Genomic DNA, 15,000 nt, shown 5'->3' with positions numbered 1-15,000 from the left:
TCTCCTCAAGAGAAGTGTTTTATTTATTCTTTAATGATCTTTATCTTTTTTTTTTAGTTTGACGGGTCTGAAGGTGGAAATGTGCTGTCCCAAAACGTAACCAGAAATAAAGTAATGCTGCATTTACTGTGTGTCAACGCTTTCCTCTACAGCATAAGATTCCACAGGCACAAGCCCTTCTCCCTAAGTAACACCCCATCCCCCTCCACACACACACACACACACACACACACACACATACACACTATCTTGTGTTAGTGCTTTATCAGTTTGATTTTTTGGTCTTCCTTTTCTCAGATATACAAACAAATAGATGAATATATAATTAAAACAACAACAACAACAACAACAACAATTTGTCACCAACAAAAAAAAGGTCTTCCTTTCTCAAATATACACAGATAAATAAAGATATCGTTAAAACAACAGCAACAATAACAACAACAACAACAAGAACAAGAACAACAACAACAACAACAATAACAACAACAATTGTCACTAAAAGAAAAAAAATGAAAAGGATAACAACAAAAAATACATCTAATCGGAAAAACTAAACAAAAACACAATAGCAACGACAACAATGATACACTCAACCGCAACCAGAACCAGAAGCAAAAACTGCAGCAACAATAATAATTCCATAACCAACCCAAAGATAGAAACGAAAATATAACAGGAGCAGCAGCAGCCGTAGCAGCAACAACAACAAAAACAACAACAACAACAACAAAAAGAGTCCCACGCGTCTCCATTGCTGAGTGTTATAGTCGAGAACGAGGACGACGATTATGACACTTGGTTTAGGGAAAAGACCGCCTCGTATGGACCATGAGATCCGAATAATGAGCATTTCGAGGTAATTTCACGCAATGTTCTCTCCCTCCCTGCCTCCCTCCCTCCGTCTCTCTCTCTCTCTCTCTCTCTCTCTCTCTCTCTCTCTCTCTCTCTCTCTCTCTCTCTCTCTCTCTCTCTCTCTCATACATACAAAATCGTTAATCGGTTAATCGTCAGCATTTGATGTTTACTTTTCATTGACGATTTATCTTTTAACTCTGAAAATCATTGTAGAAATAATCAACTTTCATTACATTTAACCTCGTTAATTCAGGTCCGCTGACCGCAAAATTGCATTATTAAACGGTTGAAGGTATCCATTATTATATCAAGTTTTCAATGCCGATATTTATGTGACTTAAAATTTTACACATCATCGTGTGATCTCAAGAACTTGAACGTAATGATGTCGTCCAGGTGAACGCTGCGAATGCCACCAGACCTGAACACTGGCTCAGAGACTGTGGCTCTACCTGTGCAACTATTTCTTGTTGATGTCAAGAGAGGGAGAGAAACTGGTTTTCAACTGCAAGCTGTATCTGTTCAAAACTGTGCCAATCAAAGGGCACATAACAAGCCCACCAGGCCCAAGCAGCATATCGTAAGGACCACCTAACCCAGATCGTGCAGTTCGAGAAGTCAAGAAGTCAAGACAAGTTCATGTCGTGGAAAAGCCTAGCAGAAGTTATCTTCTAATTCCAGCAGTGGCAACACCACTTTGAATTATCGAACCTGTTTTCACCGCTCAGCTGCCAAGAAAACACGTCCGTTAAAACAGGAAATTATTTACGGGACAAGCATGTCTGTGTATGACATTTTTTCATAGGATTTATTGAATCCATTACATTTTATATATATATATATATATATATATATATATATATATATATATATATATATATATATATATATATATATATATATATATATATATATATACTACTATTATTGTTACTACTACTTCTATTACTACTACTACCACTATTATTATCTGGCGTTAAATGATAGGGGTAGGTTGTTAACTGAGCAGGTAACGAGTTGAGATAATGAGGGAATTGGCTTGCCTAGGCTTGTTACTTTGCTTTTCCTTATTTTATCTGATGTTTATTTGTTTTTGTGGGTATAAGATGTTTTTGTCTGTTCCTAACACTGTCTGTGCCATCCTAACTGTATCAGGCTGTGTATTCTTTAATTTTCTATTCCTGTCTATTCCTTACGCTGTCTGTTTCTCACGCTGTCCGTTCTTAACTCTCCCTCTATCCACATAGGTGACAGTGCGGATGGATGAACGAGGCGTGTCAGGTGGGGTGAGGCTGGTACCTGCCTATGTGGAGAGTGACGTGTGTGTGGGTGATCCTGCTCTCTCCCTCTCCGCCCTGGCATCCTTCCCTATCCAACACTGCCACACTCTGCTACAGCCACATGGATATAACTATTCCTACTGCCACTTATAATCTGCTGGGTGAGTCTGTGTGGGTGAGTGGGGGGGTGAGATGGATGTGTGTGTGTGTGTGTGTGTGTGTGTGTGTGTGTGTGTGTGTGTGTGTGTGTGTGTGTGGGTGGGTGATTGGGTGGGGGCATGTGAGTTGATGAAGACTACTCTAAAAACATTAATTATATGTTTTAAAGCCACGTCTGCCCAAATGCTAACTGTGTATCCTGCAGGTGTGTCGTGGTGGCGTTGTTTGAGCGGTTATGGTCACGCCCCTGATCTAAGTATTTACATATGGGTCATATCTAAGCGTTTCCTTTGCTTTTCCTATAGGCCTTGCTGGCGCCCGAGAGTGTAAGAAAGGCAGGAAAAGTGAGTGGCGAGTGTGTGGGGCGACACTGTACCCTCCCCACAGTTTTGGAGGACAAAGTGAAAGATGGAGGCGGAAGGAAGGGCCAGTGAGCTGCGTATGCTTGACCTCTGAGTAGGGAAAAAAAAAAAAAAAAAAAATGACACGTTTCGGAAACAACTTGTATCATAAGTAGAGAACGTGCATCCCGTTAAGCAGCCGCGCATTGCAAGGCCACGAGAGTACGTGGTATGATCGCAAGTGACACGTCCGGAAATCAGCGTTTAATTGGGTGTGTCTTAATAGAAAAAAATAGCTGATTTCCAAATTATACATCAAAGTATGACCTCGTCTAGTTCAGGAGAATCCTTCGTATAAATGCACTGGTGTGTGTGTGTGTGTGTGTGTGTGAGTGTTATTGCTAGTTATCTCTCTCTCTCTCTTTGTCAGTAGTTGCACAGGTCTTCAAGGGTATTTTTACGGTTTTAGTGACAGATTAACAACATTTCTACATTAATAACAGGAGAAACACCATTGAAAACCCTGATAATCATCTTTATAGCTTTGAAAAACAGTCGTGAGGAGAGAGAGAGAGAGAGAGAGAGAGAGAGAGAGAGAGAGAGAGAGAGAGAGTAAGAGCATTTCAGTTGAGCCTATTCTGCCCTGGTTCGTGTTTGCAGCGGTGACACGGTGCCGCACTGAGTGAAGATTGCGTTCATAATCACTTATCGGGGGTGGAGTGGGGAAAGGAGAGTCAGGAAGTGAGGATATTTATATTATTTGACATATTATTTGATAGCATGTCAACTTTTGTGTGTGTGTGTGTGTGTGTGTGTGTGTGGGTGGGTGTTGGATCAGTGACAGGTGGCGCTGGGGAGTTACCACGGCGAGCGGCTGGCTGGCTGCAGTGTTTTGGTCAGCACTGGTCAATCTTGCCCTACACGCTCTATTAACCAGTGTTTCCGTCTTCCCGACACCTTCTTCCTGCACCAAGCACCGTCAAGCATCACCAGAGAGGCACGAGTACGTAAGGTGAGTACAGCGGGGCCAGTCTCTCCTCAGTCAGCCTTACTGCCTTCACAACACCCTAATCCTCCCTCTAGTGTCTTGTATTCGTTTATTTAGGATTCATTATTCGTTATTTAGTTTTTTTAGGGGTTAATTATTTATATTTAGGTTTTGTTTACGTCTGAGTCTGGAAAGAGTTGGAAATTTATTCAAATATTTAATGTTCGCCAATATGTAAACAAGCTGTCAGCTGTGTTATTAGCCATTATTTGCCTCATCTCTCACTTATTGTAAGCCTAACATATTACAAGATGGATCCACATGTCTAGGCTTCATATCCGCTGGTCAGATATATCCGTCATTGCCTGGTTTTGGTGTTATATAGGAATAAATAAGGCAACATGGCCGCCGGCTCCCCCACTAAGGTCGCCGCCGACGGCCGCCATGATGGACTGGCACCTGTTCCGGCTTGTTGGTTCCAATATTTTTTTATATTTTTCTGAATTAATTTATTTGGCTTGTATAGTAAGATTTTATGGTTTCTAAAAATATTTCGTTGCTTTTCAAGTGTTTTTCTTGCTTCAGTTAAGTAAATGTGCTGAATTTGGTGTTGTTTTTTATGTAAATAAGGGGCAGTTTGTACGGTGAAATTTACCCAGCCTGGTTTTTGGCTTTTTTATTTGAGGCTTTAATGAAGATTTTATTGCTTCAAAAAATCGTTTATGATTTTTAAAGTATGTTGCGTTCCTGTTGAGTTAAGTATGTGGAATTTGAATAGGCTTATTGTCCCTTTGAAAGTGGTGATTTTGTCATTTTTTAGCTTCTTTATTTTTTTATTGTAGCTTGTAACTAAGTGTGCATTATTTTAAAAAATAGTTCAGATTTTTTAAAATGTCTTTTTACCAGTGTAAAGTGGAATAGGTGGACTTTTCAGTGTTTTTAATGGTGTCAAAATTTCCAACACTTTTTCCATATTTCACATAATATTTCTTTATAACTACTGAGACTGGAGGTGTTTTGATATTGTGAATATTAATTGAAGTAATTATCAAGTCAGAATATATAATGCATTCGAGCCTAGCTTCATTTTTTCTATGGGTCAATTTCAAAATGAAATATGTTACGTACGTATGGCAGCGGGGCGCCGGCACCTCGCCCGTGACGTCATCAAGGATTCGAGACCCGGTCTGCTCCAGTGTCTCCTCAATATTTACCGTAATTTCCAGTGTTTTCCAAGTGTTTCCAGCTGTTTCTAAAGTCAGGCGTGTAGATAATTGTAGTAGAAGGAAGAAAATAAGAGAAATGAAAGAGGAGAAGGAAGAAATAAAAAGAAATGGAGGAGGAGGCAAAACAGGTAAACAATATTTAGCTTAGTTTCCCTTGCTGCGCTGCAGTTCTCTGTAATATTTGGTGTGTTTTAGGTGTTTTATGTGTTTAGGATGTATGTAGGAATGTTGTGGGGTGTTTAGAGTGTGTTTTGGTGGTGTTTAGGTATGTTTTGGGTGTATATTTGCTGTTATCATTGTGTTTTGGGTGAATTTTGGGTGTTTTAAATGTGGTTTAGGATGTTTTTAGTTATATTGTAAGTGGTTTGAGTCGTGTGGGGTGTTTTGAGTATATTGTGGGATGTTTTTGTGTGTTATGGGTGTGTTTGGGGGTATATTGAGGTGTAGTGAGTTTGTTTTTGGGTTTATTTTCTGTTTTAAGTGTTTCAGTGAGTTTGGGTGTGTGTGTCAGGTCTTTTGAGGTGTATTTGATTGTGTGCAAGTAGTTGTGGGTCTTTAAGGGTGTGTTTGTGGCGTGTTTGTGGTGTTGAGTGTTGCTTTAAGTGTGTTTTGGATGTTTTGATGTGTTTTGGGTGTGTTTGATGAGTTTTGGGGTGTTGTAGTGTATTTTGGGTGTTTTAAATCTTTTGAGTGTGTTTGGATGAGTTTTAGGTATATTGGGGTGCTTTGAGTGTGTTTTGGATAAATTTAGCGTGGTTGGGGTGGGTTATTTGGATGTTTTTAGATGTTACGGGGTGTTTTGAGTGAATATTCAATATTTGGTTGTGTTTAGGTGAGTGTAGTGGGTATTTTGGGGTGTTGTGATGTGTTTTGGTTGTGTTTTGGATGTTTTGAGTGTGTTTTGGTAAGTTTTGTTGCATGTAGGGATGTTGAGCGTTATATATATATATATATATATATATATATATATATATATATATATATATATATATATATATATATATATATATATATATAATGGGAAGGCAATGAGAAGAGGGACAAAAGAACATGGGATGCACCGCCTGTGTTCATACCGGGATCTGATGTCAGTTCTTGTGAAGGGCCAGAATGCATATTCCTGAAGTCTGGAAGGAGTCGTCCGCCAGCCTGTATGAACACTAGGCTGTAGCTCCAAAACTAACTATAGGATTCTCTCTAAAATAGTCTCATTGAGATTCTCGCACAAAATTACCTATACGTAACTTAATCTAACCTAACCTAACCGCTACAAGAGTAAATGGGCCGAATCATTACCAGACTTTGGGAATATGCCTCCAGAGGGATACGGGTTAAGGTTGCTTCACACACATCAGTGCCGTATTCATAATTTTACTTTAATGATTTTCCTCAGGCTGAACGCCTCATGCAGTTGACACTTTCTGAGAGACGCAAAAAAATAATCAATGGGAACATTCTTGTAGCAGAAATCCTGAACTTGTACCCGTGGATTCAGACTTTTGATGGTGTAAGTGTGTACGAGTATGTATGTACAATTTATGGATTTTGCTACATATTGTTACTAATTGTCAACTTTATTTGTAGGGCTATAATGTATATAGCTATTTATATTTTATAGTAGGTAATTGATATTTAACTACTGGTACTTCCATTCTCCCTCTCAGGCTCAAAGGCCTCAGTGATGGGAGATAAGCACTCATAACTAAGTACAGTTATTGCAGATGCTCATCTCTGTAACCTTCACTTATAATTATTTGATGCTTATATCTTTACAGATAATCAAGGAGTTCCTGAGATTAGAACCACAAGCGGATGAACCAGACCCAAGAGTAGCAGTTTTGAAAGGGCTGGAGAAATATAGGCTCCCAATAATTGCCATTCTCAAAAAAAGAAAAGCAGTTCCTCTGTATATGGAAACCTTACTTGAACTCTATGGCCACGATGAAAGTCAATGCGAGTAATGTCTAGTTCAATTTGTTCATTTCAGTAGCTGGTAGCAATTTAATATATATATCTTTTCATCATTAGCAATGCATCTTTCACTTTTATAAGCCTAGTTTTCATGAAACTATGCTGCATGCAAAAACCAAACATTGTATTAAGCATGGCCTATCTAACTGTAATGCTTGCACCAATTTCTATAAAGGTACTAATTTAATTGTTAAATTCCTGCTCTTCTATCAAATTTTTGGCTGAGTGCTATGGCTAAATAATTGTTTGCAGCATAAGTGATGTTAAAGATTTTAATAGGTGTAAAGTATTCTCTCTCTCTCTCTCTCTCTCTCTCTCTCTCTCTCTCTCTCTCTCTCTCATAAGGAAAAACATTATTTCTAGTGTAAATAAACCCAATAGGCTGTCCAATTTGAAATTTAAAATGTAAATATTATCAATCTTTTTAGAAATGTTAGCTGCATCCTCTTCCCTTGCAGTCCAATAAGACAGGTCACTAATTCGTGTGGAGATAGAATTCTTGGAGTCACCTTTGTCGGCACTAGCGCAAGTGCAGACAGTCTGATAAAGGTTTCTTCCATGGTTGTGATGAAGTTCAGGACTTCTCACACTGTTTTGGTGGATATGATGAGAAGAATCGGGAGTTCGGAACATCAGTGCGTTATGTCGGGGCATGTAGGTTCGGCTGGGGTTTTCTTTCTTTCTTTCTTTTTTTTTTTTTTTCGATCAGTACTCATCATATTCTTACGAGGACTTGCTAGACAAAGCATTATTGCATTATGATATCACCCAAATAGTGTCTCAAGTAAAAAACATAACCGCATACTCATATAAAAGATTTGCTGCTGTGACACAAAGGACAAAAATCATTAGTATACTGGTCGTTCTGAGCATTCAATCAAAATGCTTGTCATTCATATAATTAGTAGAACCATCAAGGAGCTTTATTTTTGTTAATTCTTATGTGATAAAGCAATAATTACAGGAGATTTTTAAAAGATTGGTACTCAAATTAGTGGACTGTCCTATTGGATGTGACCATATCTTCACTTTTTCCTTACACAGTTAATTTTCTTTTGTTTATTTGATTTACTTATTATCATAATTATTTATTTATATATTTATTTATTTGCACCAGATGCTTGCTTAGTTATATTGGGGTTACTTCACCTGCTTGGAGAAAGGAAAGACTCCATTTTTACTAAGGTTAAATTTCAGTACCTTTGATTTTAGAGTGGTGTGTATATATTGAAATTTCTGAATATATTATCACCTTAAGATATACATCTACATATAAATTTTATTTTAATGTCAAAATGTTATCAATGTTTACACTATTATTTCTTCCTTAAGGTACCAGAAGAAGAACTAAGAACAGGGCAGTCTAGTGTGTATTTGATGGTGCACCTGTAGCTGAACCAACATGTATTTCTATGGCTGTAGTCTCATTGGTAGCAGGGCTTTGTGTTTAATATTGAACACCCAAAAAATTGTGAACATTTCCTCCGTTTCACAACATCCCATCTCTTAGGTATCAAGTATGACAAAGGTAACACTTCAAAAACAAAATCTCTACTTGTAAAACTCAATGAAGTAAAGACAGAATTGAGCTACAAAAATGCATAAATCTGCTTCCAAATATATTCAACTCCACACATAATGCCTCTCTCTCTCTCTCTCTCTCTCTCTCTCTCTCTCTCTCTCTCTCTCTCTCTCTCTCTCTCTCTCTCTCTCTCTCTCTCTGTCACACACACACACACACTAGTCAATTACTAGTTAAAGATTAATCAGTGAAATAAATACATAACATTATGTTAATAAGTTTTCTATCTTTCTCTGTCTCTGTCACACACACACACACACACACACACACACACACACACACTAGTCAATTACTAGTTAAAGATTAATCAGTGAAATAAATACATAACATTATGTTAATAAGTTTTCTAAAAGGAAAAGGAAATACTTGTACTTCCCCTTCCCCCCAACCTAGTATTCATGAAATCTTACTGAATTGTTATCTTATGTTATATATATATATATATATATATATATATATATATATATATATATATATATATATATATATATATATATATATATATATATATATATATAATGAATGGAGAGTAGACTCTCTCTCTCTCTCTCTCTCTCTCTCTCTCTCTCTCTCTCTCTCTCTCTCTCTCTCTCTCTCTCTCTCTCTCTCTCTCTCCAAATTGGGAAGTATTCTTCATGTACCATATGATGCATATATATATATATATATTTTTTATGCATTTTTTAACTTTTTTTTTTTTTTATTTCTCTATGTTATTGCAAGTGATACATGAAGCTTCTTTATTACTGTTCTGAGCATTTCTGTAGATTTGTTTAGTTAGTATATCCCATAGAAATACTCATTTTCTTTTTTTGTGTGGCTTTAAAGGATTAATGGTGACATATGGATATGATCTGGGTTAAAAGCTTGTACAAATAAGGTTAAATGTCTATTTTTGCACTGGTTGTTTCCCTAAGTTTCTTAAAAGTACTGTGATATAATGATTAACAGTGGACTAATTAATTATTCTTTACAGGGTCTGTAACTCCTTACATTTAATTTATGTTAACTTTACTTACATATTTTTTTCCTTTAGTTTATGAATGGGAGGAAGGTTTAATATTCATATCTTAAGAGATGCTTACTTTCTTTTCCACATTGCAAGTTTTTGTGATTAATACTCACAAATGTGTATTATTTACTTAATGGCTTGTCAAAACAGGTTGTTTTTGTGTTGCTTTTTTTTTTCTCATGCTAGGATGAAGTGTTACTAATGGAGTTTATTTTTTACATCTGTTTTATATATCATTACAGTTTTGAGGGGAGCTTTCTGTTAAATGTTCAAGTGAAAAGCATATTATACTATAGATGATAAAAATTATAGTGTTTATTTTTTTACTTATTTTTTTTAATGCAATGAAATGGAGGGAACATTTAATTGTATATGAATATATTGAATTTATTATCTATTCTTTCCCTAACCTTGAGACAGCAGTAGCTAGCTGCTAGTATTAAAGGTACTAATGATTCATCATCTGCCTAAGAAAGACTAACTAATTAGTCATTTAATTGACTAACCTATGATCCACTTTACTAATGTGGTTAGTAGAAGCGGTGAACAGTACGAAGGCATTAGTCAGACATATTTGAGTAAGACCATACTCAGGTTGAGTGCTCAGTTAGTCACAAATTGACTAACATTATGTTAGTCACTGTGACTAATGCTGCCACTCGTTCTAGACCCCATGGGTTTTACTAAGAAAAGTTAGTCAGCACGACTAACTTTGGTTTTGTGTGATATAAGCGTCTCCATGCTGTGTTCGTCCTCAGGAGGGATATTTTAAAACAATAAATGTACTACTCACTAGAGTGGTGCAGGTGTGGATCCTAATCCTTAGGAGGCTCACCGCCAATAGACAGATCGCTGGAGAGTTCGGTCTAATTTATAGCATATCTCCCTTGGGAGAGAGACGCTTGGAGAGAAGGAATTACTCCATGTGGAATGACGGCGGTGGTCATCAAGGGAAGAAGGGAGATTTAGCAGAGATTAGCATGGATCCTTAACTCCACTACAGGTGAGAAAGGTAAAGGATGCAGGTATCGTCCCTAGATCTCCTACGTGAGGGATGCGGGAAAGAGTATCTTAGTACCATTACAGTAGTAGTAGAAGTGGTAGTAAACCAGTTCACCAGACACACATCTACAATTTAAGTATCTGCGTGATACAATAATTGCATCACAAATTTCCCATTGCTGTGTGTGTGTTTGATCCCATGTTACATAGTACATTTTACTTCCCAAAACATACTTTTCTAAACACACACACACACACACACACACACACACACACACACACGGGCATAGGGAATACATTTGCACACGTGAATATCGTTTACTTAAAAACGCCGCAGGAATGCCAGGGACAATGAAAAGAAAGAGTAGTGTGAGGGCACGGCATTAAGGGATCCATGGAGCTGACTACCTTACGTGGGTCAGGGTCATGTTGCCAGCCTCTCCGCCCTCAGTGTCAACAGTCCCGCTCAAGCCGCGGCCCTGCAGGCCTCCCTACACACACACACACACACACACACACACACACACACACACACACACACACACACACACACTCATAATCTTTCATTCTACTTGGATTGCCATCAGTGTCGCCTCCCGAAAGTTAATTAATCTAAGACTAATTGATCTGACAGTTAATTTAAATTCTAAGGAAGTGTCTATCTTTCTATCTGTCTTTCTGCCAGTCTATCTGTCTATCTATCTATCTATCTATCTATCTATCTATTCATTTATCTCTCAGTTCGTCTGTCTGTCTGTCTTTCTATCATCATCATTACTGTCATCACCATCATCCTTCTTCGACACACAAAGACTAATTTGAACTGGCAGTAAGCGGCGGCGGCGGCAGTAAGCGGCGGCGGCGGCAGTAGCAACGGCCGTGACAGCAGCAGCAGCAGCAACAACAACAGTAGTAGTAGTAGTAGTAGTAGTAGTAATAGTAGTAGTAATGGTGGTAGTAGTAGTAGTAGTAGTAGTAGTAGTAGTAGTAGTAGTAGTAGTAGTAGTAGTAGTAGTAGTAGTAGTAGTAGTAGTTGTACTCAGAGATGGATGTTGCAAACGAAGATCCATGCACTTCAGCAAATGCAAATCGTTGATACCATAATCTACTGTTATGATCAGGAAAGGCTTTAGTGCCTGGTCCTAATTACTGAGTGGCACCCGGCCCTCCTTTTAATCCAATTACAAAACATTCTCTTAAGCTGTCCTCCTCTCACTGCTCTTGTCTCTTCTTGAATGAACTTCCTCAAATAATGCAGCACTTGAGGCAGTAGTTTACAATGGCTGGGCAGGATCGGGTAAGAGTACAATTCCTCCTTTCTGAATCCTTACAAGTCACTGATTGGACGAGCGGAGTAAGCTGGACGCTGGCTATTATCATCCCTTCCACGCATCCTCTGAATTGCCAGACGTAGGGGAATTTGTACTTTTACATATAGTTGAGAAAAAAATTAAAACTCGAAGAAAATACCAAGGAATAATATAACAGAAAACGTGTATTTCAATATTCTAGATAGGTAGCATGAATTTTTTGAACAATTTTCACTGCTCGTATGGATGTAAATTTTTTTTCATTCGTATTTTCGGTACTCGGACTAAAGAACCGGTTTTTGAAGGGGTATTCACTCCCTTAAATACATTCAGTGAAAGACCTTCGGCTTACTTGAGAGATTCTGCTGTTTCTGTTTTGTATTCACTTGCTTTCATCTTAATTTCGTTACCATGCTGTCATTCACACACGCTGACAGTCTCTCTCAGAACAGTGTAAGTGAAAATTGACGCAATTATCTGCTTCCAGTAACAAGCTCCCTCTCTTAGTTACTGTTATTTCTATTGCAGGGTGACAATTTCACGGCAACATTCTGAATACTGTTCCATCCTCTTCTGAACCAGCCACTTCTAATTCTCCTGCGGTATTTTAATAAGACTAATATTCCTGCAGCAGCGAGTTCCTATCTATCACACAATTGCAAATACTTACCTCTGGATTTGCAAGCTAAATCTGGTTAACTTCTCTCTTACTGATAGTCTTAGTACTCTTACTGCATCCTTTTCGCGAGCTGCTCTCACTCTCATAAAATATAAGCGCATTTTACATCCCAGTAACCGTTGGCCGCTGGACTACGTTTTATTCAATGCAGTTACGTGAATTATTGTGTTCGCTGTTTCGCTTTGTCTTGCTCAGAGAGAGAGAGAGAGAGAGAGAGAGAGAGAGAGAGAGAGAGAGAGAGAGAGAGAGAGAGAGAGAGAGAGAGAGAGAGAGAGAGTTAATTCCTTTATTCCCTCCTAAACATTAGCACAGTTTTTAATGTTATGATAGTTCCATCGCCTCTCTCTCTCTCTCTCTCTCTCTCTCTCTCTCTCTCTCTCTCTCTCTCTCTCTCTCTCTCTCTCTCTCGTCTGTATGAGTATTTCTAAGGTGCATCATCATCTCACTTCTCAGAGCCTACTTACTCTAAGACCAGTAAAGAACTACGCCTCGTTGTTTCAATCCCTTTAACAACCTTGTGTAAGTTTCATACATTTCCACTAGTATTTGCCTAAAACACATAATTTTCGACTATATTTCAGTATCTTTAATTCAACCTCTTTAATATTCACTGACAGTAAAAATGCGAACAATAAAATGCATTGGTGATTATGGAGAATCAACCCTCTACGGGGAAATAAAATTACCAGATGTTGTGTTGCGGGAGACTCAGTGGGGCTGATGAAGGAGCCCCTATGGAAGAATTATTCATTAGGGCGGAGGGAAGGAAGGTTAGAAAGATCCAACATTTGGGTGTAGAAAGGCTAACTGGTTGCATTTTAGTTTTTTTGTTCACATACTTCAATCAGCTGACCCTCACAACCTTGATCGGTGAAAAACGCCTATGTGTCGTGTGTGCATCCATATTTCTTAGTCCATCGCTTTCCAAAGGATAATGAGAAGGATAATGAAAACGTTAGCATCACATAAGTAAATGCTGGGGTAGATAGAAATGCCTTTTATAGTGACTCTTTAATGTTGAACTATTGAGGTCCTATGGTGAGCTACATACGTATACGTAGAGGTTCAGTGTCAGGATAGATAGGGAGGCTCCATGCTGGGATTTTTCTTTAAGTAAGGGCCACTGACCAAGGTCAACGAACATTTTTAGTATAAATAAACCACCTAAGTGCCTGTTCCTAGAGCAGTGACAAATAGAATGATAAAAAAAAAAAGTTTAAGACAGGAAGGAGGAAATACAGAATCAGGCAGGAAGTTTCAGAGTTTGCCTGAGAAAGGGATGAATGATTGAGGATACTGGTTAAATCTTACATTAGAGAGGTGGACAGAATAGGGGTGAGAGAATGAAGAAAGTCTTCTGTAATTGAATTTATAGTAATTATTCAGTTATGTTTATTTATTTATTATGTACTGAATTTCTTGCTAAAGATTAAAATGATACAAAAATACGATGATTATATTTGCATCCATTTATCCACCGATTCACACTCACCCACCCACCTCCATTAGCCCACCCATCCAGCCACCTACTCAACCAACCACATCCACCCATCCACTCACCGTACACTACCAACACTTACACCCACCCATCCATCCACCCATCTCTTACCAACTAACCCACTCAGCCACACTCACTCATCCATCATCCCACCCACACCCACCAAACCATCCACCTACCAACCCATCCACCCTACCATCCACTACGCAATGACCTACCCATCCACAACCACGATCACCTACAGTTCATTGTCCATCGACCTTCCACCAACCTAATCACTCATTCGTACTCATCCACCCAACCCATCCACTCACCTACACCAAACCCATCATCCACACCTTACCCACACCTTCCACTCACCCAGCCACTCAACGATCCACTGACTCACCCATTCATCCACCTATCCAAATATGCATCCACACACCAATTTACCCACCCACCCATCCAACTACCCATTCACCCATCCATTTACCCATACACCCACGCATCCAAACACCAAATCGTCCATACACCCACCCAACTACCCATTGACTTATCCACCTACCTGTGTATGCATGTGTGTGTGTGTGTGTGTTGGCACATATTTTGAGTTTAGGACCATCCTAAAGGGCGTTGTTTCTCTGGTTTACGAGTGTTGCAGTAAAAGCCAAAGGTTGCAGAGAAATGCTGTATATCACGCTATACAGAAGTGTACATAAACGATAGCAATAACAAACAACGGTAAACTACTTACTGTCTTAGAGAGAGAGAGAGAGAGAGAGAGAGAGAGAGAGAGAGAGAGAGAGAGAGAGAGAGAGAGAGAGAGAGAGAGAGAGAGAGTCAGGTGAGGGTGTGAACGAGGTGTCCGAGGCATCAAATACTGTATTAACACCTAGAGGGGACGGGAGAGGGGGAGAGGCCGCCGCCACGTCAATGTCCTGCCACAATGAGGGTTTGGTTCCCTCAATGATAAAAGCGGTGGTCTGAGGGTCCTGTTATGGAGATATCAATTGATTTGACCTGCAAGTCACTGGCTTACACCTGTGCTGCGGTGACGCTTAGTGAGGTGTTGGGCAGGTTCATGTACTGTGTGTGTGTGTGTGTGTGTGTGTGTG

The 15,000-nt window shown here is 38.8% G+C and overlaps 1 protein-coding gene and 1 long non-coding RNA gene across 7 annotated transcripts in view; one reads left to right on the top strand and one right to left on the bottom strand.

The window, feature by feature from the left end:
- LOC135108473 (mediator of RNA polymerase II transcription subunit 12-like protein) overlaps window positions 1-15,000 on the bottom strand; it is an 82,257-nt gene that overhangs the window by 50,958 nt on the left and 16,299 nt on the right. The window lies entirely within an intron of this gene.
- Window positions 7,739-8,564, top strand: LOC135108464 (uncharacterized). Its single transcript, XR_010272285.1, has 2 exons — window positions 7,739-8,008; window positions 8,156-8,564. It is a non-coding gene; the product is annotated as an uncharacterized LOC135108464 (long non-coding RNA).

The sequence above is a fragment of the Scylla paramamosain genome, chromosome 17, assembly GCF_035594125.1.
Source record: "Scylla paramamosain isolate STU-SP2022 chromosome 17, ASM3559412v1, whole genome shotgun sequence".
In the NCBI taxonomy this organism is placed as follows: Eukaryota; Metazoa; Arthropoda; class Malacostraca; order Decapoda; family Portunidae; genus Scylla; species Scylla paramamosain.
The sequence above is the reverse complement of the archived record's forward strand: the minus strand, read 5'-3'. Positions and strand labels throughout refer to the sequence as shown.